Source organism: Lolium perenne, chromosome 3 (assembly GCF_019359855.2).
Source record: "Lolium perenne isolate Kyuss_39 chromosome 3, Kyuss_2.0, whole genome shotgun sequence".
Lineage (NCBI taxonomy): Eukaryota > Viridiplantae > Streptophyta > Magnoliopsida > Poales > Poaceae > Lolium > Lolium perenne.
The window spans coordinates 50,549,210-50,572,575 of record NC_067246.2 but is presented as its reverse complement, the minus strand read 5'-3'; the positions used below and the strand labels follow the sequence as shown (position 1 = coordinate 50,572,575).

The window sequence follows — 23,366 nt, the reverse complement described above, 5'->3', positions numbered from 1 at the left end:
GTATCGTGGCTCTCGGTAATAGGATTTTCGCGACAGAGAGAATAAATAGGCGAAGGGGCAGAGTCGAGGGGCGCCCGAGGGGCCCACTCCATAGGGCGGCGCGGCCAGGGGTGGGGCCGCGCCCCCCTAGGGTTTGGCCGCCTCGCGTCCCCTCTTCGTCTCCTCTTCGGACTTCTGGAAGGCTCCGTGGAAAATAAGACCGTGGGCTTTTGTTTCGTCCAATTCCGAGAATATTTCCTGTGTAGGGTTTCTGAAACCAAAAACAGCAGAAAACAGGAACTGGCGCTTCAGCATCTTGTTAATAGGTTAGTGCCGGAAAATGCATCAAAATGATATAAAGTGTATATAAAACATGTGAGTATCTAAAGGTATAAACGATGCCCCCCATAGGGGGCTTCACAGCGATCACAGCACGTGAGCCGTCGGATCATTTCATCAGCGCATCTCGTCCGTTCGTTTTTGCCTCTCCTCCCACTAGATAAAGCCATGCAATGGCCGTGTGCTACCCGCCTCCGGCTGCATGTGGGCCCACCTTTGCGGGCCCCGCACGTCAGCCACCGTGGCTACGATCTCTGTCGGTACGTATTGGCACATCGGGCATTGCATCTCCACCCGCAGGGGTACTTCCGGTATTTCACCCCTCCGTGTCTCTCCTCCCAATCCCCTCCCGCATCTCACCTGCCCCTCATCTCCTCTCGATCCGCCGCCGGCGCCCTCCGCGGAGACGGCACCCTGTCGTGCCTCCTCTCACCTTCGCCTTCTTCCCCGCGCACGACGACTGCCGATTCGCCGCCTCCTCTCCAGCTGCGCAACCGGAGACCGCGGCCACTCGGAAAACGGCGGCGATGAGGAGGCCCGGCCCTTGGCGCAGCTCCGTGCCTCCGACCGGCGGCCGCGTCCCGTGGGGCCAGCCCTCCTGTCCGTCCGCGCCGCGGCGCCACCGGCATGGAGGCCCTGCACGGGCAGCCGCCGCGGCGTCGTCAGCGCTGGATGCGGCGGTAGGGGGCTCTGGGCACCGCGCGGCGGAGGCTGGGTCTGAGCCGTAGATCTGAGCCGTTCGTCCACTTCGTTTCTGCCATGATTCGATTTGGTACCCTTACTCCCTTCTCTCTCTCACTCGCAGTAGGTGCGTGTATGTCTGTGCGTGTGTGTTTGTGCGAACTCTGACCAGACCGAGGGTTTGGCTGGTCGCCGGATCCAGATCCCACCTCCTAGGGGGCCGCCTCCGACTAGCAAGTTTGGCGCTGGGGATCTGTGGTGACCCTGCATACCACTGCATGTTGTAGTATGCCAGTCGTTGATATAACATTCGCGAAGTACCATTCCGCAAATATTACATCCCTCAGAGTAGTACAACAGAACATAGCAAGGTCCATAACTCATTCACATATTATTACAATCATCATACACAAATCGTCTCGGAGCTCCTCTTGGGTCCTAAGAGGATAACTCCTGGGTTCGAGGCGAACCCAACTTAACTTACAATACCATTGTCTCATTAAACTAAACATTTATTTAATCAAGCAGCTCGGTAGTAAGAGTTTGTGCTGCTTGGCTACTACTACTCCTCAGAGATCTCTAGGCTTGTTCTCCTCCTAAGCCTCCCGGATCCGTAGACGATGATGTAGTCTACGCCTTCCACTCCTCCTGAGAGGTCTGGTTCCTCGTAGCCGATGATCTCGGCTCCATCATTGCTGTCGTAGTCCTCCTCCTCCAGACGGTTCAGACAATCTAAGCATGGGGTTTAAGAGTGGTATGAGTACGAGCGTACTCAACAAGTTCATTATAGATAAGAGGTGTTTAATGCACTAGCTACGATATTAGACCAGAAAGTCTAATACCAATGCAAGTTTTGATAAACATTTCTTCAAGAGATTGCTTTTATTTCAAAGAGCTATGTCCGTCAGCCTTCACCGGTTTACTAGAACTTCATGGAGCTCCTTTCCGGCCGCGTTCGCAGTTCCTCAATCCCGAACAGGGAGTGACAGTCACAGTTCTTTACACTCTGCAGAGGTGTGTTGCTTTACCCATAAGAGATCTTAACCTTGGTGCCAACCGGGCAGCTTTCCCGTCCACACTTCCTTAGGTGTGAGGCCCGGTATAAGGTCTAGCCAATCATGTTCCTCCGCTACCTCGAACACCCACCCTTTGTTGCATACCCCGACCCTGGGTCCTCGTCGGTCCTCTTATACCACTTAAGGATGGACCCCGACCACGACAACAGTTTGGGACTCGTTAACCAAACTCCTTCGCCGGTAGCTGCAACCCATCATAGACCGCGATACCGTGGGGACTTTAGGCTTCCCCAGCCCACCGCTTGCACTTCGAGCGACAAGTGTCTACGGACTATGCCGTGGGGACTTTAGGCTTCCCCAGCCCACCGCTTGCCCTGACAGATACAAGTGTCTACGGTAAAGCGCATCCGTTGATGAACGAGAGGTGGAAACACTTTTGACTATTCCGTCCCACTCCGGATCTTATGGTTAACACGGATATTACGGCACAAGAATCACTGGCGACATTTGTTGTTTAATCCTAGATGGATATAAGCCCGCGCAATGGAACCTCCACCATTTCAACACAATCCATGGTTCCATTGCCCACCACATAGTCATATTCATAGTTATGAAAGTAGTGGTTTTGATTTTTATGCAATAGTGATAACCATAATACTTTGCAAGTAATTTGATAGAAATACTCAAATGACATGAGCAAGGGATGAACTTGCCTGAACACTGCAAAGTTCTGCAGTTGGTAGGTATGGACTGACCCTTGTCCTCTTGTTCTGAAAAATAGCATCATTGTCCGATAAGGGCAATGGTTAAAGAAGCAATTATGCATGATTCCATTTTTAGGGTTTGTTCCCCCCTTCCGATATCGTTATTATTTCATGTAAGAGGGTAATACTAAGAATAATTTGGGAATACCTGATTTAAAGTAAAATACAACCTTGAAATGTTGTCAAGGTGTTTTTGAAGTCCAAATACATTAATGGACTTATTTTCTTTATTGAAAATAATATGTGTGATTTAAATCATTATTTAAATCATCAAATTAAGACTTATTCATAATTATCTTCAAAAATCCTCTTTGATATTTTATTTGGATAGAGAATTTTATGCTGATTGATTTTCATATTTTTAATTATTTGTTTAGAGCCATATTCTATTTTATAAAATTCTTTGAAATTCTTACTTAAATGGTATTTTGGAAATGCCCAAATTGCCCTCGGGCCCACCTGTCAGGGTGAATCCGAGTGGGTTGGGCTCAACCCAGTTGGCCTGGTCCGGCCCACTCGGTCGCCCTCACTTCCCTTCTCTCTCCCTCGCGAACCCTAATCCCTGAGCTCTGGCGACGCATGTCGCCGCCGTCTTCTCGGAATTTCTCCGGCCAACTCAAAGGCCACGCCACCGGCGAGATCAGATGGATCTGATCCGCCTTTCGACGGCGGACACGGTGGTCCGCGTCGATCTGGATTTCATCCACGCTACCATGCGGCCCCAACTCGCCTGCAACCCTGGCCGCATGGATTCATGGCGATGCGCCGCCTGCCGGCGCCCACGATCTTGCGGTGTTCTTTGTGCCAGGCCGTGGTGCTATGGTGCTGCCATGGCCTGGCTTGGCCTGGCGCTGCCGCGCTCCGGCGTGTGCCGCCGTGGCCACCATGGCTGCGCTGTTCTCCTCGACTCCGGGTAAGTGCGCCTCCGTTCCTGCTCCCCTCCTGTGCCTGACCTTCTTCCATCTCTAGCTCTGGCCACGGCTGCTCCATTCCGTGGAGATGCCTGCCGTGCCCATGCTCTGCCGCCGTCTAGCTAGCTGTGCAAGCTTGCGTGTCGCCGCTGTTTGCGCTGTCGTGTCGCTACTCTACTTGCCCTAGTCTCAACGCGTGTGCTCACCCTACCGTGGCGTATGCTTCCTTTGTTCATCGACTCTGCTCACCCTAGTGGTTATGCATGGTATGATCTATCTAGATGCTCAATTGAGCATCCCTAACCACTGCTGTGGCTTGCCTGTTGGTGCTATGCTTATGCTCTGGCTCCCCTGGTTCACTACTGTGAGTGATTCTTGCTGTTTAGCAAGAACCAGTGTTGTTTGTGTGATGATTAAATATTGATGGCTCATGGTAGGCTCTGCCTTGCTTCATTGTTATCCATATACATTAACTTCTTGTTGATATGCTTGGATACAAACATAAAATGATTTATGTAATTATCTCTGTAATTCAATTGTTGCTTAACTCGTGATCGTTTGGTTTATATAATTCATGAATGGATGCAAGGCTTGTCTCGACAATCACTTGCATAGCATGCCAAGCTCGATGATCCTATGATCATCACCGCTTGATTGTTGCTGGCTAATCTACTGTATGTGCCTCTCTGGTGTTTGTTTTTGAGTTGTGTGACACCATATCTTGTGCTGGTGCCAGGTGATGCTTGCTCAAGCATCAACTGATGCTTGGATTACTTGACTGTTTCATTTATCTGTGTTTCCTGGCTTTATTAGATGGATAAATGATGTGAACTGTTTAGCAGTAATGATCTTATAAATGAATTTAATTAAGCTAGAGGGATGCCAATCATATATTGGGAACCCTAGCTTCACTTGAACCCTTCTGGGTAATGATATATGTGCTGGTTTGATGGTTTGATTGCTTAAGTGGTAGAGGTTGCCTCAACAGCCATTCTTGACTGTTCAGGAAGCTCCCACATCTTGTTGGCTTGTCGTGATTCTTTGGATGCTTACTGGTTGATCCAGATTTGGACTTCCAGTGGCTCTTTGCTGTTGACAAACTTAAATAGACATATATTGTCTATCAGTCTGATGGAATCAATAGCTATAGGTGTTGAGTATGTGGCCAGGCTAGCTGTGTCTTCATCTGCTGCTGGATTTCTTCAGTTATGCATTAATTTACATGGCTGTTGTTCCCTTTAGATGCTTAACCAGTGGCCTATCTACTCTTGCTTGCACCATATGGCTTAGTAGCCAGATGATGACACAAACAGGGTACTCACACCCTTTTGCTTCTGTGTGTTTGATGCATATGCTTATTTATGAACAAAACCATCTGGTTTGTTCATGTTGAGTTGTATACCTCACTCCAGCTCCTAGAAATAGAGTGTTGGTGTAGAGGATTTTCTTCAGTGTTGATCTGATGGTTGAGTTGCTTGCCCTGCTCCTCCTGGTGAGCTTGTGAAGCTTGGTTTATTTTCTGGTGATTGGGAATAGATAAAACAGCTCTAGCTGTTCATCTGTTCTTGGTGTTCTTGGCTGTTCTTGGTGTTCTTACTACTGCTGCTGTCGATGGATGAGCAAATGGCTAGGGTTTGAGCACTGAAAAGGTTATATATGATGCTGCTGTACTCTCCCTGGTCGACAGCTTGTGTCTGGTCACTTTGGTGACTCTCCCCTGGTTTGTGTGTGCTGTGAGGCATGCAGCTATCCCTGTGAGCTGCCTGTGTGCTTCACAGGTTGGGACTTGGTCCTTTGGCTTGACACCCCGGCAGTGTTTGAGTTATCCACTCAATTTGATCATATTTGCTAACCTGCCAAGTGGTTTTACCACTTGGCATAATCCCTATTTTCTTGTCTTTGTTGTCTTGCTATACAGGTTTAAGGAAATGATCAAGAAGTTCAATCAAGTGATGTCCAAGAAATTCATGAAGATTTTCTTATCTAGTTTAGCCATTTACAATATCTTTGTAATTTTCATTCTCTATTTTCAATTCTTGTAATGTGTTGTATTGTTCTTTTATTTCACTTATGGATATTGTAATGACATTGTAATGTGTGTGATGATCAATAAAGCTCAAAGTTTCCTTAATGAGCTTTACTAAATAAATGTAATGTTTATATTCTTGATTATTAATATTTGTTTAATGAATTTCCTCAATTTTGAATTATGAGATATTCATATGCTGTTTAAATTTGAAATTCAAATTCAACCTTGGTTTGAATTCAACCATGTCATATCATTTGGAATTCAATCAAGTAAACCCTCCTCTCTCATCTCAAAACCCTAAACTAGTGAAGTAAGAAACAAGTTTGTCGCACTCTCGAAACCCTAACCCTGTAAGGTGTCGAGAGAGAAACTTGTCCCCCTTCGATGCAGTTTTTGTTTAAAAGCGCGAAATTTCCCCAGAATTTACTATGCAATGCACATCCCTTTCTAAAATCTACCCCTCGATCGTCTCTAAACCTGGGACATTACAGCCTTTCCCCCTTAAAGAAAACTTCGTCCCGAAGTTGTGGTTGTAATACCTGAACAGCTCGGGGTATGTTTTCCTCAGATCTTCCTCTTTTTCCCAGGTGGCTTCCCTCTCGGGGTGGTGCTTCCATTGTATCTTGCAATACTTGATTGCCTTATTTCTGAGTTGTTTCCAGCTTTCCTCGAGAATCTTGGCTGGCTTCTCGATGTATGTCAAGTCTGGTTGTAACTCAAGCTCCTCATGTGATATTGGTTCATCTGGAGTCTTCAAACATTTCCGAAGTTGTGACACATGGAATACATTATGAACTTGAGCTAACCTTCCCGGTAGATCCAACTCAAAGGCTAAACCTCGATTCTGACTCAGTATCTTGAAAGGTCCTATGTATCTAGGGCTCAACTTTCCTTTTACTCCGAATCTCTGAAGTCCTTTCATCGGGCTTACCTTAAGATAAACCATGTCTCCAACTTGTGGCTCCCATGTCCTTCTCTTCTGATCGGCATAACTCTTTTGCCGACTCTGGGCTATTTTGAGCCTGTCTCTGATAATGTCAATGATTTGTTGTTTTTCTTTGACATAATCAGGATTGAACTCTTTGCTAGCTCCGGCTTCATACCAACATATGGGTGATCTACACTTCCTTCCATACAGAGCTTCAAATGGTGCCATCTTGATGCTGCTTTGGTAACTATTGTTGTATGAAAACTCTGCTAAAGGTAGATGCTCCTCCCATGATCCTCCGAAGTCTAGGGCACAAGCCCTAAGCATATCTTCTAAGATCTGATTGGTTCTCTCAGTTTGTCCGCCTGTTTGTGGGTGATACGCGGTACTATAATCCAACTTGGATCCTAGAGCTTCGTGAAGTTGCTTCCAGAATGCTGATGTGAACACGGATCCTCGATCCGACACTATCTTCTTAGGCACTCCATGCTTACTCACGATCTCTTTGATGTAAAGATCGATAAGTTTCTCTCCTTTATCCTGCTGGTTTACCGCTAAAAAGTGTGCACTTTTCGTCAACCGGTCCACGATTACCCATATCATGTCCTTCTTTTTATTGGTCATGGGTAGTCCGGTGATGAAATCCATCCCTATCTCCTCCCATTTCCACTCCGGAATAGGTAGAGGTTGTAACTTCCCTGCCGGACTCTGATGTTCAGCCTTCACTCGCTGGCAGGTATGGCATTCTGCCACATACTGTGCTATCTCCCTCTTCATGTTATTCCACCAAAATAGTTCCTTTAAATCCATGTACATCTTTGTGCTTCCCGGATGTATGGAATATGGTGTTTGATAAGCTTCCCGGAGTATTACTTCCTTGATTTCAGCAATATCCGGAACGCAAATCCTCTTCTGGAACCACAAAGATCTAGATTCTCCACGGTGAAATTCTGATGGTCTTCCCTCATCTATTCTCCTCATCTCTTCTACAATGAATGGATCGTCCATCTGACCCATCATTATCTCATTCTTCAAGTTGACATTCAACTCATCGGCTACTTGCAACGCCGATAATCCTTCATGGGCTTCCTTCTCCCAAAGTTGTATTTGGGCTTGGCTTATTTCCTTCCTCAACTCCGGTGATATTTCTTGTTCCACTCCTCCGGTACTCTTCCTACTCAGGGCGTCTGCTACAACATTAGCCTTCCCTGGTGTGTAATTGATTGTCAGATCATAATCCTTAATCAATTCTAGCCATCTTTTCTGCCTCATGTTGAGTTCCTTCTGAGTGAAGAAATATTTGAGGCTTTTATGGTCTGTATAGAGCTCACACTTAGCTCCATAGAGAAAATGTCTCCATGTTTTAAGTGCGAATACGACCGCTGCTAATTCCAAGTCATGCGTTGGATAGTTTACTTCATGAGGTCTGAGTTGCCTCGATCCATAGGATATCACTTTCCGATCTTGCATGAGTACGCAACCCAATCCATGTTTGGATGCGTCACAGTACACGGTGTAATCTTTGCCAACTTCCGGAACTGCTAACACCGGTGCTGTGGTGAGTTTCTCTTTCAGAGTTTGAAAACTCTTCTCACACTCCTCTGACCACACGAATGGTGTATTCTTCCTTAGCAACTTTGTCATAGGTCCTGCTATCTTAGAGAATCCTTCAATGAATCTCCGATAGTATCCTGCCATTCCTAGGAATCCTCGGATTTCCTTGACAGTCTTGGGTGCTTCCCATTCTAGAACTGCTGCTACCTTACTCGGGTTGACAGCAATTCCATCTTTGCTAATGACATGACCCAGAAATTCCACTTGATCTAGCCAAAATTCACACTTACTAAGTTTGGCATAGAGTTGATGTTCCCTTAGTGTTTGCAACACTAACCTCAAATGTTCAGCATGTTCAGCTTTGTTCTTGGAATATATCAGGATATCATCGATAAATACGATGACAAACTTGTCTAGATATGGCATGAAAATCTTATTCATGAGATTCATGAATATTGCTGGGGCATTGGTTAATCCAAAAGGTACTACAAGGTATTCATGGTGTCCATACCTTGAGACAAAAGCCGTTTTCGGAACGTCTTCCTTCTTGATCTTTATCTGGTGATAACCCGATCTTAGATCAATTTTGGAAAAGACTCCCGCTCCTCTAACCTGATCAAATAGATCTTGTATTCTTGGAAGTGGATACTTGTTCTTGATTGTGACGTTGTTCAGATTCCTGTAGTCTCCGCACATCCTTCTTCCTCCATCCCTTTTATCCACGAAGATCACAGGTGATCCCCATGGTGAAACACTCTCTTGAATGAATCCCTTTTGTTCCAAGTCATCCAATTGCTCCTTCAGTTCTCTCAATTCCTTAGGCCCCATTTTATATGGTGCTTTAGCAATCGGAGTCGTTTCCTGGAATTAGGTCGATAGTGAATTCTATCTCCCTATCCTGGTGGCATACCGGGTAATTCCGCAGGAAACACATCCTGGAATTCATTTACTACAGGTATATCTTCTAACTTCACCTCCTTCATGCTATTCAGCTGTAGCTCCACTTCAATCTGAGTATGTTTGTCGCCTTGGTAGATCATTCTACTTCCATCGGGACTTTTCAATGACACCGTCTTGCTTACACAGTCGATCAATGCTCCATTAGCTTCTAACCAGTTCATACCAAGAATGACATCAATGTCCTTCATCGGTAAAATGAACAGGTCCGCGTCAAACGCGCACTTATTGATCATAATGACTTGTTTTTGTTTGGCATGGGTTACTAATATCGTTCCCCCCGCAGAAAGTATAGTTATGGGTGTATCTAACTTAGTGCAACTAATCCCATGTTTGATGATGAATTGTTGAGAAATGAATGATGTAGTTGCACCAGTATCAAAAAGTACTTTGCCAGGATGAGTGAGTATACTGAGCGTACCTATCACCGCTTGGTCGAGTTGACCACCTCCTCCAGATCGGCAGTTCAGCTTGCCGAAGGGCTTCTTATTCTTCCAATTCCCTCCGGTGTTTCCTCGATTTCCTCCTCCTCCACTATTCTTCTTGGGGCAGTCCTTCAGCATGTGCCCCTCCTGACGACAACCAAAGCATATAATCCTTGGTTTCTTACAATCCTTCATGACATGTCCTTTTAAACCACAGGAATGGCATATAATCTGATTTGCAGACTGATATCCTTGGTTCCTCCTCTGATTGCTGTTGTTGTTGTTGTTGTTGTTGTTGTTATACCGTGGCTTGAAACTCAAGCTGGTATTGGGCTTGTTACTAACAAACCTCTTAGGCTCATACTTGGCCTTCTTCCTCTTCTCTTCTTGCAGTTGTTTGAAGTCATCTTCAAGAGTGATGGCTGCATCCACCAACTCTTGGAATTCCGTTGCTCTCATCATCCGTAGCTGCACCTTAAACTGTGGAATTAACCCCATCAGAAATCTCTTCTTCTTCTTGTCCTCGGTATTGACTTCCTCAACCGCATACCGGGACAGCTTTGAAAACTCCCTGACATAAGTCAGGATTGCCTTATCCTTCTGCTCGAGACTCTCGAACTCTCGACGCTTCAGTTCCACGATACTTTCAGGGACATTAGATTCCCTGAACTTCCTTGCGAACTCCTCCCAGGTAAATACCTTTCCTGCCGGATACACGGCTACAATATTGTCCCACCATGATGCGGCAGGTCCACATAGCAGATGGGTAGCATATCGAACCTTCTCTTGGTCATTGCATCCAACAGTGTTGAGCTTACGCTCGGTATCCATCAGCCAATCTTCCGCGTCCATAGGCTCTGGCGCGTATGCGAAAGATATCGGCTTGGTGTTTTGGAAGTCTGCTAATGTGACTCCCTGGTTCTCAGGTCTCTCCACCCTATTCTGCTGCATCAGATCCTGAAGGAATTTGTTCTGCAGCTCCAGTGTTACACGCTGCCTCTCTTCCGCCAGCTGCATGTACTGGATAAAGTTTTGCTGCGTCATGGGTGGTGGTGGTGGTGGAAACTGATCTCTAGCTGCACCCTCAGCCTCTTCCTTTTCCTTTGCTTCGCGCTCCATACGCTGTGCTTCCGTCTCGTTTCCTAACGTTCCCGACATATCCCCCTAGTTCTGCAACACAAGATGATACTCATAATTACTCCATGCGCAAGTTTTCTGAGCTCAACTTTGTGCACAGAACTAGTCACGCAATGGAAATCAAGAAGCAAATCCAAATCATACAAAACATATACCCTGTATATACATACATAAGTGGTCTTATTACAATACTCAACTCGATGTGAGTATGCAAACTCACTTATTAAAGTATATGTACAATTTTCTACAAATATTACAAACTATAATACACGTGGTACTTGTGTATTATAGCCACGCCTCCCTTGGTGGACTTCTAATCGGTCTTCACTCCCGGTACATTCCAGGCTTCCATCCGGTCGAACGTGTCGTCCTCCTGATAGACCCTGGAACATAAGGTCTCCCCGTTGGCTTGTAGTCCGAATCCGATGATGACCCTAAGGAGAAATCAGTGTTCACAAACTGATCGTTGAGTGCATCATAGTCCACCCATCGGGTGTACTCTCCTGTAGCCCCACCATAAGGGTTACCAAAACCCATACCCGACTCAGCCTGTGTCGGATATCCTCCATCCACTCCTTCATTACTAGGATAGTTACAGTTACGGGTTGTTGCATCATCGTTCATCTCTCCATCATAATACTCAGTAGTACTATGGGTTCCAGTATCACTACCCCAACGCCAACCCCTAGAATTCTCGATCGGAGTCTCGGAACGCTGGTTGTTTCCGGATTCCGCTCCGCCTTCGTATCCCCCATAGGAACTATTCAGGTAGTTCCCAGGTGTAGCAGGTGTAGGTTCACGTGCAAGTGGATCAAAGCTGATGTAGTCACCAGCTGAATAAACTGGTGTGTGCACTACATTCTCCATAGGTTCTTTCCCCCTACTCTCCTCCTTGGGTTCGGTAAATTCCTCTAGCATCGTATCAATAGCTCCTATCAGATGATGATTCAGCTGAAAGAGTAATGATATGAAGTTACGGCTATTATCCATATATTTTGCCGCTGCTATGGGTTTGCGTTTGGCGTATTTGTAGTGGTTGAGCAAGGGATCTTCCTCCTCCTGATTCTGAGGAATATGGGAGAACTCGGAATCCATAAGCTCTTTTGTCTTATGTTCCCGTATGTCGGTTATGGCTCTCATAACAGCTATATGATAGGCTGTGTTGGTTGTCCTAGCTTCTCCAGCTTGCATGACTACGCTCATTCCCAAAGATTCGGGAAGTCGCAGTCCTACTCTGCACTTGGCCAACACCGGTCCATCATAGAACATGTACTTCTTTACCGGAATCTGGGGATCACACCCAAATTCCAGCAACATGGATCGTAGGATATCAGCAAGTCCTCCTTGGTATTCGTTCAGTGTGGAATCCATAACTTTCACGTTTCTTCCAGGTCGTGCACTTGCCATGTTGGCTGTAGAAATAGAAAGATTATAAGATTAGTAATAATGCATCATAATAGAGATAATAAAGAATTATCGCACTAAAAGATATGATTGTGGTATTCTCAATTGAATATACACCATATTTTTAGAGAATTCTTTACTAATCCTATTAGACTCCTAACGTTTAGTCCCATTTACTAGGTTCCAACCTAAGGTCAAAGCTTTTGCTCTGATACCAACTGTGGTGACCCTGCATACCACTGCATGTTGTAGTATGCCAGTCGTTGATATAACATTCGCGAAGTACCATTCCGCAAATATTACATCCCTCAGAGTAGTACAACAGAACATAGCAAGGTCCATAACTCATTCACATATTATTACAATCATCATACACAAATCGTCTCGGAGCTCCTCTTGGGTCCTAAGAGGATAACTCCTGGGTTCGAGGCGAACCCAACTTAACTTACAATACCATTGTCTCATTAAACTAAACATTTATTTAATCAAGCAGCTCGGTAGTAAGAGTTTGTGCTGCTTGGCTACTACTACTCCTCAGAGATCTCTAGGCTTGTTCTCCTCCGGAAGCCTCCCCGGATCCGTAGACGATGATGTAGTCTACGCCTTCCACTCCTCCTGAGAGGTCTGGTTCCTCGTAGCCGATGATCTCGGCTCCATCATTGCTGTCGTAGTCCTCCTCCTCCAGACGGTTCAGACAATCTAAGCATGGGGTTTAAGAGTGGTATGAGTACGAGCGTACTCAACAAGTTCATTATAGATAAGAGGTGTTTAATGCACTAGCTACGATATTAGACCAGAAAGTCTAATACCAATGCAAGTTTTGATAAACATTTCTTCAAGAGATTGCTTTTATTTCAAAGAGCTATGTCCGTCAGCCTTCACCGGTTTACTAGAACTTCATGGAGCTCCTTTCCGGCCGCGTTCGCAGTTCCTCAATCCCGGAACAGGGAGTGACAGGTCACGCTTCTTTACACTGCAGAGGTGTGTTGCTTTACCCATAAGAGATCTTAACCTTGGTGCCAACCGGGCAGCTTTCCCGTCCACACTTCCTTAGGTGTGAGGCCCGGTATAAGGTCTAGCCAATCATGTTCCTCCGCTACCTCGAACACCCACCCTTTGTTGCATACCCCGACCCTGGGTCCTCGTCGGTCCTCTTATACCACTTAAGGATGGACCCCGACCACGACAACAGTTTGGGACTCGTTAACCAAACTCCTTTGCCGGTAGCTGCAACCCATCATAGACCGCGATACCGTGGGGACTTTAGGCTTCCCCAGCCCACCGCTTGCACTTCGAGCGACAAGTGTCTACGGACTATGCCGTGGGGACTTTAGGCTTCCCCAGCCCACCGCTTGCCCCGACATACAAGTGTCTACGGTAAAGCGCATCCGTTGATGAACGAGAGGTGGAAACACTTTTGACTATTCCGTCCCACTCCGGATCTTATGGTTAACACGGATATTACGGCACAAGAATCACTGGCGACATTTGTTGTTTAATCCTAGATGGATATAAGCCCGCGCAATGGAACCTCCACCATTTCAACACAATCCATGGTTCCATTGCCCACCACATAGTCATATTCATAGTTATGAAAGTAGTGGTTTTGATTTTTATGCAATAGTGATAACCATAATACTTTGCAAGTAATTTGATAGAAATACTCAAATGACATGAGCAAGGGATGAACTTGCCTGAACACTGCAAAGTTCTGCAGTTGGTAGGTATGGACTGACCCTTGTCCTCTTGTTCTGAAAAATAGCATCATTGTCCGATAAGGGCAATGGTTAAAGAAGCAATTATGCATGATTCCATTTTTAGGGTTTGTTCCCCCCTTCCGATATCGTTATTATTTCATGTAAGAGGGTAATACTAAGAATAATTTGGGAATACCTGATTTAAAGTAAAATACAACCTTGAAATGTTGTCAAGGTGTTTTTGAAGTCCAAATACATTAATGGACTTATTTTCTTTATTGAAAATAATATGTGTGATTTAAATCATTATTTAAATCATCAAATTAAGACTTAATCATAATTATCTTCAAAAATCCTCTTTGATATTTTATTTGGATAGAGAATTTTATGCTGATTGATTTTCATATTTTTAATTATTTTTTTAGAGCCATATTCTATTTTATAAAATTCTTTGAAATTCTTACTTAAATGGTATTTTGGAAATGCCCAAATTGCCCTCGGGCCCACCTGTCAGGGTGAATCCGAGTGGGTTGGGCTCAACCCAGTTGGCCTGGTCCGGCCCACTCGGTCGCCCTCACTTCCCTTCTCTCTCCCTCGCGAACCCTAATCCTTGAGCTCTGGCGACGCATGTCGCCGCCGTCTTCTCGGAATTTCTCCGGCCAACTCAGGCCGCCGCCACCGGCGAGATCAGATGGATCTGATCCGCCTTTCGACGGCGGACACGGTGGTCCGCGTCGATCTGGATTTCATCCACGCTACCATGCGGCCCCAACTCGCCTGCAACCCTGGCCGCATGGATTCATGGCGATGCGCCGCCTGCCGGCGCCCCTGATGCTGCGGTGTTGCTGTGCCAGGCCGTGGTGCTATGGTGCTGCCATGGCCTGGCTTGGCCTGGCGCTGCCGCGCTCCGGCGTGTGCCGCCGTGGCCACCATGGCTGCGCTGTTCTCCTCGACTCCGGGTAAGTGCGCCTCCGTTCCTGCTCCCCTCCTGTGCCTGACCTTCTTCCATCTCTAGCTCTGGCCATGGCTGCTCCATTCCGTGGAGATGCCTGCCGTGCCCATGCTCTGCCGCCGTCTAGCTAGCTGTGCAAGCTTGCGTGCTGCTGCTGTTTGCGCTGCTGTGCTGCTACTCTACTTGCCCTAGTCTAAACGCGTGTGCTCACCCTACTGTGGCGTATGCTTCCTTTGTCTCATCGACTCGCTCACCCTAGTGGTTATGCATGGTATGATCTATCTAGATGCTCAATTGAGCATCCCTAACCACTGCTGTGGCTTGCCTGTTGGTGCTATGCTTATGCTCTGGCTCCCCTGGTTCACTACTGTGAGTGATTCTTGCTGTTTAGCAAGAACCAGTGTTGTTTGTGTGATGATTAAATATTGATGGCTCATGGTAGGCTCTGCCTTGCTTCATTGTTATCCATATACATTAACTTCTTGTTGATATTCTTCTGGATACAAACATAAAATGATTTATGTAATTATCTGTAATTCAATTGTTGCTTAACTGTGACTGTTTGGTTTATATAATTCATGAATGGATGCAAGGCTTGTCTCTGACAATCACTTGCATAGCATGCCAAGCTCTGATGATCCTATGATCATCAGCTGCTTGATTGTTACTGGCTAATCTACTGTATGTGCCTCTCTGGTGTTTGTTTTTGAGTTGTGTGACACCATATCTTGTGCTGGTGCCAGGTGATGCTTGCTCAAGCATCAACTGATGCTTGGATTACTTGACTGTTTCATTTATCTGTGTTTCCTGGCTTTATTAGATGGATAAATGATGTGAACTGTTTAGCAGTAATGATCTTATAAATGAATTTAATTAAGCTAGAGGGATGCCAATCATATATTGGGAACCCTAGCTTCACTTGAACCCTTCTGGGTAATGATATATGTGCTGGTTTGATGGTTTGATTGCTTAAGTGGTAGAGGTTGCCTCAACAGCCATTCTTGACTGCTCAGAAGCTCCCACATCTTGTTGGCTTGCCGTGATTAATCGGATGCTTACTTGGTTGATCCAGATTTGGACTTCCAAAGTGGCTCTTTGTCTGTTGACAAACTTAAATAGACATATATTGTCTATCGATCTGATGGAATCAATAGCTATAGGTGTTGAGTATGTGGCCAGTGCTAGTCGTGTCTTCATCTCGTCTGCTGGATTTCTTCAGTTATGCATTAATTTACATGGCTGTTGTTCCCTTTAGATGCTTAACCAGTGGCCTATCTACTCTTGCTTGCACCATATGGCTTAGTAGCCAGATGATGACACAAACAGGGTACTCACACCCTTTTGCTTCTGTGTGTTTGATGCATATGCTTATTTATGAACAAAACCATCTGGTTTGTTCATGTTGAGTTGTATACCTCACTCCAGCTCCTAGAAATAGAGTGTTGGTGTAGAGGATTTTCTTCAGTGTTGATCTGATGGTTGAGTTGCTTGCCCTGCTCCTCCTGGTGAGCTTGTGAAGCTTGGTTTATTTTCTGGTGATTGGGAATAGATAAAACAGCTCTAGCTGTTCATCTGTTCTTGGTGTTCTTGGCTGTTCTTGGTGTTCTTACTACTGCTGCTGTCGATGGATGAGCAAATGGCTAGGGTTTGAGCACTGAAAAGGTTATATATGATGCTGCTGTACTCTCCCTGGTCGACAGCTTGTGTCTGGTCACTTTGGTGACTCTCCCCTGGTTTGTGTGTGCTGTGAGGCATGCAGCTATCCTCGTGAGCTGCCCGTGTGCTTCACGAGGTTGGGACTTGGTCCTTTGGCTTGACACCCGGCAGGTGTTTGAGTTATCCACTCAATTTGATCATATTTGCTAACCTGCCAAGTGGTTTTACCACTTGGCATAATCCCTATTTTCTTGTCTTTGTTGTCTTGCTATACAGGTTTAAGGAAATGATCAAGAAGTTCAATCAAGTGATGTCCAAGAAATTCATGAAGATTTTCTTATCTAGTTTAGCCATTTACAATATCTTTGTAATTTTCATTCTCTATTTTCAATTCTTGTAATGTGTTGTATTGTTCTTTTATTTCACTTATGGATATTGTAATGACATTGTAATGTGTGTGATGATCAATAAAGCTCAAAGTTTCCTTAATGAGCTTTACTAAATAAATGTAATGTTTATATTCTTGATTATTAATATTTGTTTAATGAATTTCCTCAATTTTGAATTATGAGATATTCATATGCTGTTTAAATTTGAAATTCAAATTCAACCTTGGTTTGAATTCAACCATGTCATATCATTTGGAATTCAATCAAGTAAACCCTCCTCTCTCATCTCAAAACCCTAAACTAGTGAAGTAAGAAACAAGTTTGTCGCACTCTCGAAACCCTAACCCTGTAAGGTGTCGAGAGAGAAACTTGTCCCCCTTCGATGCAGTTTTTGTTTAAAAGCGCGAAATTTCCCCAGAATTTACTATGCAATGCACATCCCTTTCTAAAATCTACCCCTCGATCGTCTCTAAACCTGGGACATTACAGGATCCTAGGAGTAGAGTAGGGATAGAGCGATTGTTCTGTTCCGTATCACAACCTTTGGGAATCCTGGAGACTTGGTGGTGCTCGTTGGCGTCATTACTCTGGGGATCACCAACTATTGATCCACCGTCATCATCAATTGTGGCACCCAAGGCTGCGCCATCTTGGAAGTTGGGATCGGCGGCGATGAGGCCTGGTCGTGCTGGCCGGTGCCTCTGAGCAGTCAGTCCCCCGCCTAACAGGGCCAGCCTTCCTGTCCATGCTGCAATGCCCCCAAATCTTAAACCCGACGCTTAGGGAAACTCCACTGCCTTCAATTGTTCTATGCTCCGGCAGTGTCCGGGCGTGCGATTAGTGAGATCTGGTTGGAAATTATTGCTGTCAGGGTGTGCGATTATTAGTTTCCTGTATACTCTAAATTTGTCTATCCCTAAATTTTATACTCTCTGTTGGAGGAGTAGACATCCATTTGCTGCCTTTAACTGCTCGATTCGTAAATTTCCTAGGTAATTTATGCATGTTCAGGCCATGAATCATCTCCTTCTCTGAAATGTTGGGCTTTCTCCAATTCAGCATATGCTATTCTTTCATTATTTCTTGCATTAGCTAAAGATTGCAGGTTGTTGTCCACTGCAGGAATCATCACAGACTCAGCTCCAATTATACGCAGTTTGTTTTGTCAAATTGTTTCTCGATTTGAGGCTGGAGATGAGCACACTAATTATTTCTATAAATGTCAGGTGTAAAAGACTATTGATAGGATGACAATAGGAGGACAAGAGATGCCGTATTACCTCCCCGGCCTCTCTTCTTCGGCAAGGATCTGCAGGTTCTCTCTGTCCAATAAGCAGCCTCTGATATTGTAGCTTAGGTACTTATTTAACTTATTTGCTCCGCTTAGGTACTTATTTATCTTTTTTGCTCCGCTTATTCCAACTTGTTCTTTTTTCTTGTACAAATTCTTTTTTTAACTCGGATGTATTTCTTCTATATATTTGTTCAAAGAAGTGACATCACATATGTTGCAGATTCTATAAGATGAGTTGGTTGTAAATCTTGATCAGTATATGGATTTCTGTATCTCATGCTGCTTGGTTCATGATCCCTTCCCAACAGGAAATGAGAGGTATGGCCTTTCTTTGTATCGTTCAATATGTATGTATTCCCTTATTTGGATGACTATATCTGTTTTTGAGTGTTTTCCTGTAGTATATTTATTAGGACAACTCTAGGTATGATTCTATTTGCTGATGACATGTACTCGGTTCACTTCTGAATAGTAGATGCCGCCCTTTGGAAATATGCCAGTTAACAGATCATCGTTTTGATGTCTGCATCTTAATTCCAAACTAGCTGGATGACCCGTGCATTTGCGCGGCTAGATATACTATATTTTATTTATTTATCATGTATTTTTTATTGTTTGCAAAGCCTTAGGCATACATGTAGAAATATCGGAAAGCTCGCTCCTATCCAAACTGCACTATCTGGAGACTTTTATTTAGACTGTAACCTCCTTTTGCTCCATCTAATTATTTGTCTTATATATGTAGTTTCATTTTTAACAATTTAATTTATTCCTATTAAACAATCATCTTTTTATTGCATTAGTGGGCGTATATCATCTTTATGAGAAAACATTCTATGTCCATAAATATTCATGACTATTATTATTCTCACTCAATAGAATGCATACCTTACACACACCGTTTATGCCGAATAATTCTTGCCGCAACACTTAGCTAGTGACAGCTGATGCATATCTTCTGAGATTGATTGGAAATAAAATTTCTAGTTTTTATTTTGCTTTCACACACATTCTAGTGTTAGGATGTTTTCTCATAAAGATCTAATTCATTAGAACGTACAGAGTGCAAACCCGAAGTGTAGCCCATACTATATGTAGCCAGGGGCGGAGCCAGAGTGACATCTACCCTGATGCACCTAAGTGCATCTTACATGATATTGGGTGATGCATATGCTGAATTTTCAGCATTGTTACAAAGAAAAATATAGTTTACCCTGATGCCTGTGCATCATGGTGCGCTCATGTAGCTCCGCCCCTGTATGTAGCTCTTTTTGTTTAAACTTTAAAACCTTTAATTTCATAGTTTCAAAAGACTTCTGAAAAAATACCTTGTTGTGGACAATGTTATATCCTAACAGTGTGTACATTTTCATGGAATATATTTTATTTAGCTCTCAGCAAAAATATAGAACTCACAAAATGACAAAATCAAGATACCGTTACCAACGATAAAATCTCAATTTGTCATATTTTCTGAGCCCAAAATATAACATATTTTGTTCTGAACGTTTACACACTGGTAGATTACAATATTGTCTATCTCCTATATTTTTATTAAAATAGTTGAATTAAAAAAAATAGAGGCTCAAAGAGGCCTCCATGTACTAAACAATTTTAGTATTCAATAAGGTCAACACTTCGGGCTAGCTATTATATACTTTGATCCCATATCCTATCTGTGGAGTTAAACCAATGAATGTATCTCACAAGTACAACTATATAGGCTTAGCTTCACGATGATTTAGTTGACTCCATTATTCACTATTGTACATGTCTCCGCTGTTATGTCCCTCTCTATGCAGTTCAGGTCCACGATCACACGTCTTTTTGTTCCAAATCATAAGCGCATTGAAGCACAGTACTAAATCCAATCTGAGAATTGAAACACCGGTAGAAGCTGCCCCTTGTGACCTAGTGGCAAAAACGTCGGACTCGAAATAATCAGCCTGTTGATTTAAGAAGATCTCAACTCCCATGAACATATAAATTTACCATGTAGTTGTATGGACTTGGGAGTATGGGATGAGGTACTGACCGGCTGAGCGTGTAATTGGAGTCGTTGGGCTCCAGTTTCACCAACAGCAGGAACTTCACGGTAGGCAGGCTGTGAGGAGCAAGAAAAGTCCGATCTTCCGAGAGGAGCTTCTTGGGAGCCGTATATTTTCCATCAATGTCGACCTAGACGGCTTCAAGCTCGATTGATCCCACCTTACCTTGGTATACCGGAGTTCATTGCGGATGGCTGCTATCTCTCTGCACGGTGATGATCTCTATCATTTATTAGCGCACATGCGCCATGGGGAACCTCCCACCTCCATTAGAGTAGCGGTGTTATCTGATTCCATCTTGCCAAAAGTGATTCATGACGTGATTAACACAATGGATCGATCAATTTCGAAAACGGTCGCGGACAGCGGCATCATCAATTTCTTCCGGACATTAGCATGTCAAGGATGTGGCTGTGGCCGCCGAGGTACGGAGAGATACTCCCGCGATCAGCAGACGATTTGACGGATTTGAGAGAATACGCGGCCATACTATGTAAGAGAGATCATGAGTATGAATCTTAGTCTCACCTCGACATCTCCATGCATCCCCTCAGGCGACGGGTCGTATTGATGGATGTCATGCATCAGGTATAGTTTTGATCGGCCGGAGATATAACAGAGAAAAGTTTTGAAGTCGGGATATATTTAAATCGCTTTTATAGTTCACGTAGATATAGCGATTCAGTTTTTCCAAGCGATCCTCATTTTGTACGTCTCCTCTTCCTATTTTATTACGTACCTAATCTATAGGAAGTGGTTAATATAGCCTCTTCCTTTTTTTACGTATCTATGAGACGTGGTTAATCTAGGTCGTTTGTGTTTGCAATGGTTAATCCCCACCGTTGTTTGTCTTGTACTTTAATTATATAATAGATAGAAGATTGGTTACTCTTACAGCGCTGAAGTGCATTCATATTTTCTCCAAGATTCATTTTCTTGGATAGCCATGGCTCATATTTTCTCATAGTTGGTTCCTCTTTTTACTCATAATAATGTAGCCTTCTAGATCATGGAGGATTACTGCATAGAGTTTCTAATGTAGTTGATGTATACCACTTTGATGCAGCCAAAAGAATCCAGGGAGGAATAGTCTATTATTGGTATTAATCCTTGCTGTGTGGTGTGAATTCACTGAAAGGATTCTCCAAAAGGAGAATTAGCGACAGAATTAGGCGGACAATGAGTATCCATTTATGGGTACATCTGCGAGCATATACTTGATATCAGTACTTACCATGCAGGTCTAGCATTTGACAAATCATGAAACACCCTTTTAGATTTGTCTGTATATTTTACTGCAAGTTTATGCATTTGCTACTCCAATTTGCACTGTTAAACTAGAGACTATCATTCTACACAAATATGTTCCTTGAGAAAATATCAAATACACCCTTTATAGATCTGTCTACATATTTTACTGCAAGTTTATGCATTTGCTTCTTTAAATTGCACTGTTAAACTAGAGTCTACCATTCTACACAGATATATTCTTTGAGAAAATGTCAATTTTGTAACGCACATATAATTTTCAGATCTATCGGGATGGTGGAACTGGATGCAACCTTCTGCGCTATGTTGATCAGAACTCAAGAAACTAAGATACCACAATGGTATTGTTTCAGCAAAACATACAAGCATTCCTATTTGATTGCTCTTTTTGTCCTTTCTAATTTGAAATATATTTGCAAGACTCTAATGCCAAATGCTATTTACTTGGAAATTGGCATCAATTACACTTCTCCACTTTGGTTGTAGCCGTATATGTCCAATTAAACTCTTAAAAGTTGCTCGACTAGGCCAGATTCTCATTCATGTTTTATGTTACTCTTGCTTTATTTTGAATGGACACGCATGATATGCTTACCAACTTGTTCTCGGTACTAGAGTCTTTAAACATCATAGATTAGCAGTCAGCAAACCGAAAATTGACACCATGAAGGAGAAACCTGTAAACTTTAAGTGATGTCATTCTCTGAACTCCTATTGATCTCTAAAAAAACATTTTCTTCTCTGTAATAGTGTCTATCAAACTAATGCTTTGTTCATTTTTTTAGCAATTTCCATGAAGAAGTAGCATATGCTGCACATCGCTTTAACACATTAGTTTTTTATATTGACTATTGGAGAGTATCATTAATCTACTTGAGTAGACAACCAAATTTTATATATTTATAAGAATGTTTCTCATATATCAGTTTTTGTGTTGATTAAAGCCTGGAATCAATAAGAACAGAATACTACATTTGATTAAGTTATGCATGAAAGAGGCTCCCTCCTCCTAATTATGACTTAACCTGTAGTCAGGCTAGCATGTAAATATGATTCAACTTTACTTAAAGGAGGCTCCCCACATAATGTCTACTTTGGCATGCAGTCAAGAGATGTAGAGTGCAAATTTTAACTTGTTTTGCTTGCACGAGACATTTAACTGATTATGTAACAATTTATTATCTCATTAAGATAACAATCAAATTTACAAGCTGTGTGTATGCCCGGTTACCGGATTGCAGGTTTCATTCTCTCAATTCACTTTGATCTTTTTTTTCTGCAGCAAAGTACGATAGGGAAGTGCTCGACATCATGTGTGTTAGCCGAGTGTCCGTCGACATGGCGGGAGGGGTCGGTGTCGTGTCCATTGACCAAGTAGCAAAGAGTAGCTCCACCATGAAGGAAACAATGTTAAGGGTCCTCAACAATCGTAATGTGATGTTTTCTTACTTATCATGCTAATACTTAAAGCTTACTCCCATGTGTCTACATTTTGCTTTTCTGATCCGTGCATTCTTTTCTCAGTCGAAACAACCACCAAATTTTCCTAGCTTTTAGTATGTTCTGGCTACCAAGAAGGAATGATAGAGGGTTATAATTGAATCATGCGCAAAAAAAAACTACTTTGTTTTCTAATTATCTTATAATACCAACCGATAATTAATTAAAGTATATCAGTATCCATACTTAGTTGCTTACATAGTTTTTCTGTAATGGTTCAGGCCTCCACATCTCTTTCATTGAGTGAATACAACAGTCTCCGTGTCTTGGACTATTGCATCAGGTATACTCTTATTTTGTTATGGTTTGGGTTTATCTTTCTATTGAAAATAAGCTAGATGAGATGCTTTTCATCTTACAAAAAGTTTCCATTTGCGTGTGTCCATGTTTGTGTGCACATTTCAGTGTGTGTATGCAATCCAAGAATACCCCGTCTG

The 23,366-nt window shown here is 43.5% G+C and overlaps 1 long non-coding RNA gene across 2 annotated transcripts; it reads left to right on the top strand.

Annotated features, from left to right (window-relative positions):
* The first annotated feature begins 1,038 nt into the window (after positions 1 to 1,038).
* LOC127341302 (uncharacterized) lies at positions 1,039 to 23,212 on the top strand. Of its 2 annotated transcripts, none has more exons than XR_011754007.1 (6): positions 1,039 to 1,090; positions 18,045 to 18,133; positions 18,333 to 18,430; positions 21,693 to 21,770; positions 22,712 to 22,863; positions 23,151 to 23,212. It is a non-coding gene; the product is annotated as an uncharacterized lncRNA (long non-coding RNA). The 2 variants fall into 2 exon arrangements; XR_007875409.2 differs by having other exon boundaries at positions 18,045 to 18,175.
* Positions 23,213 to 23,366: the final 154 nt, after the last annotated feature.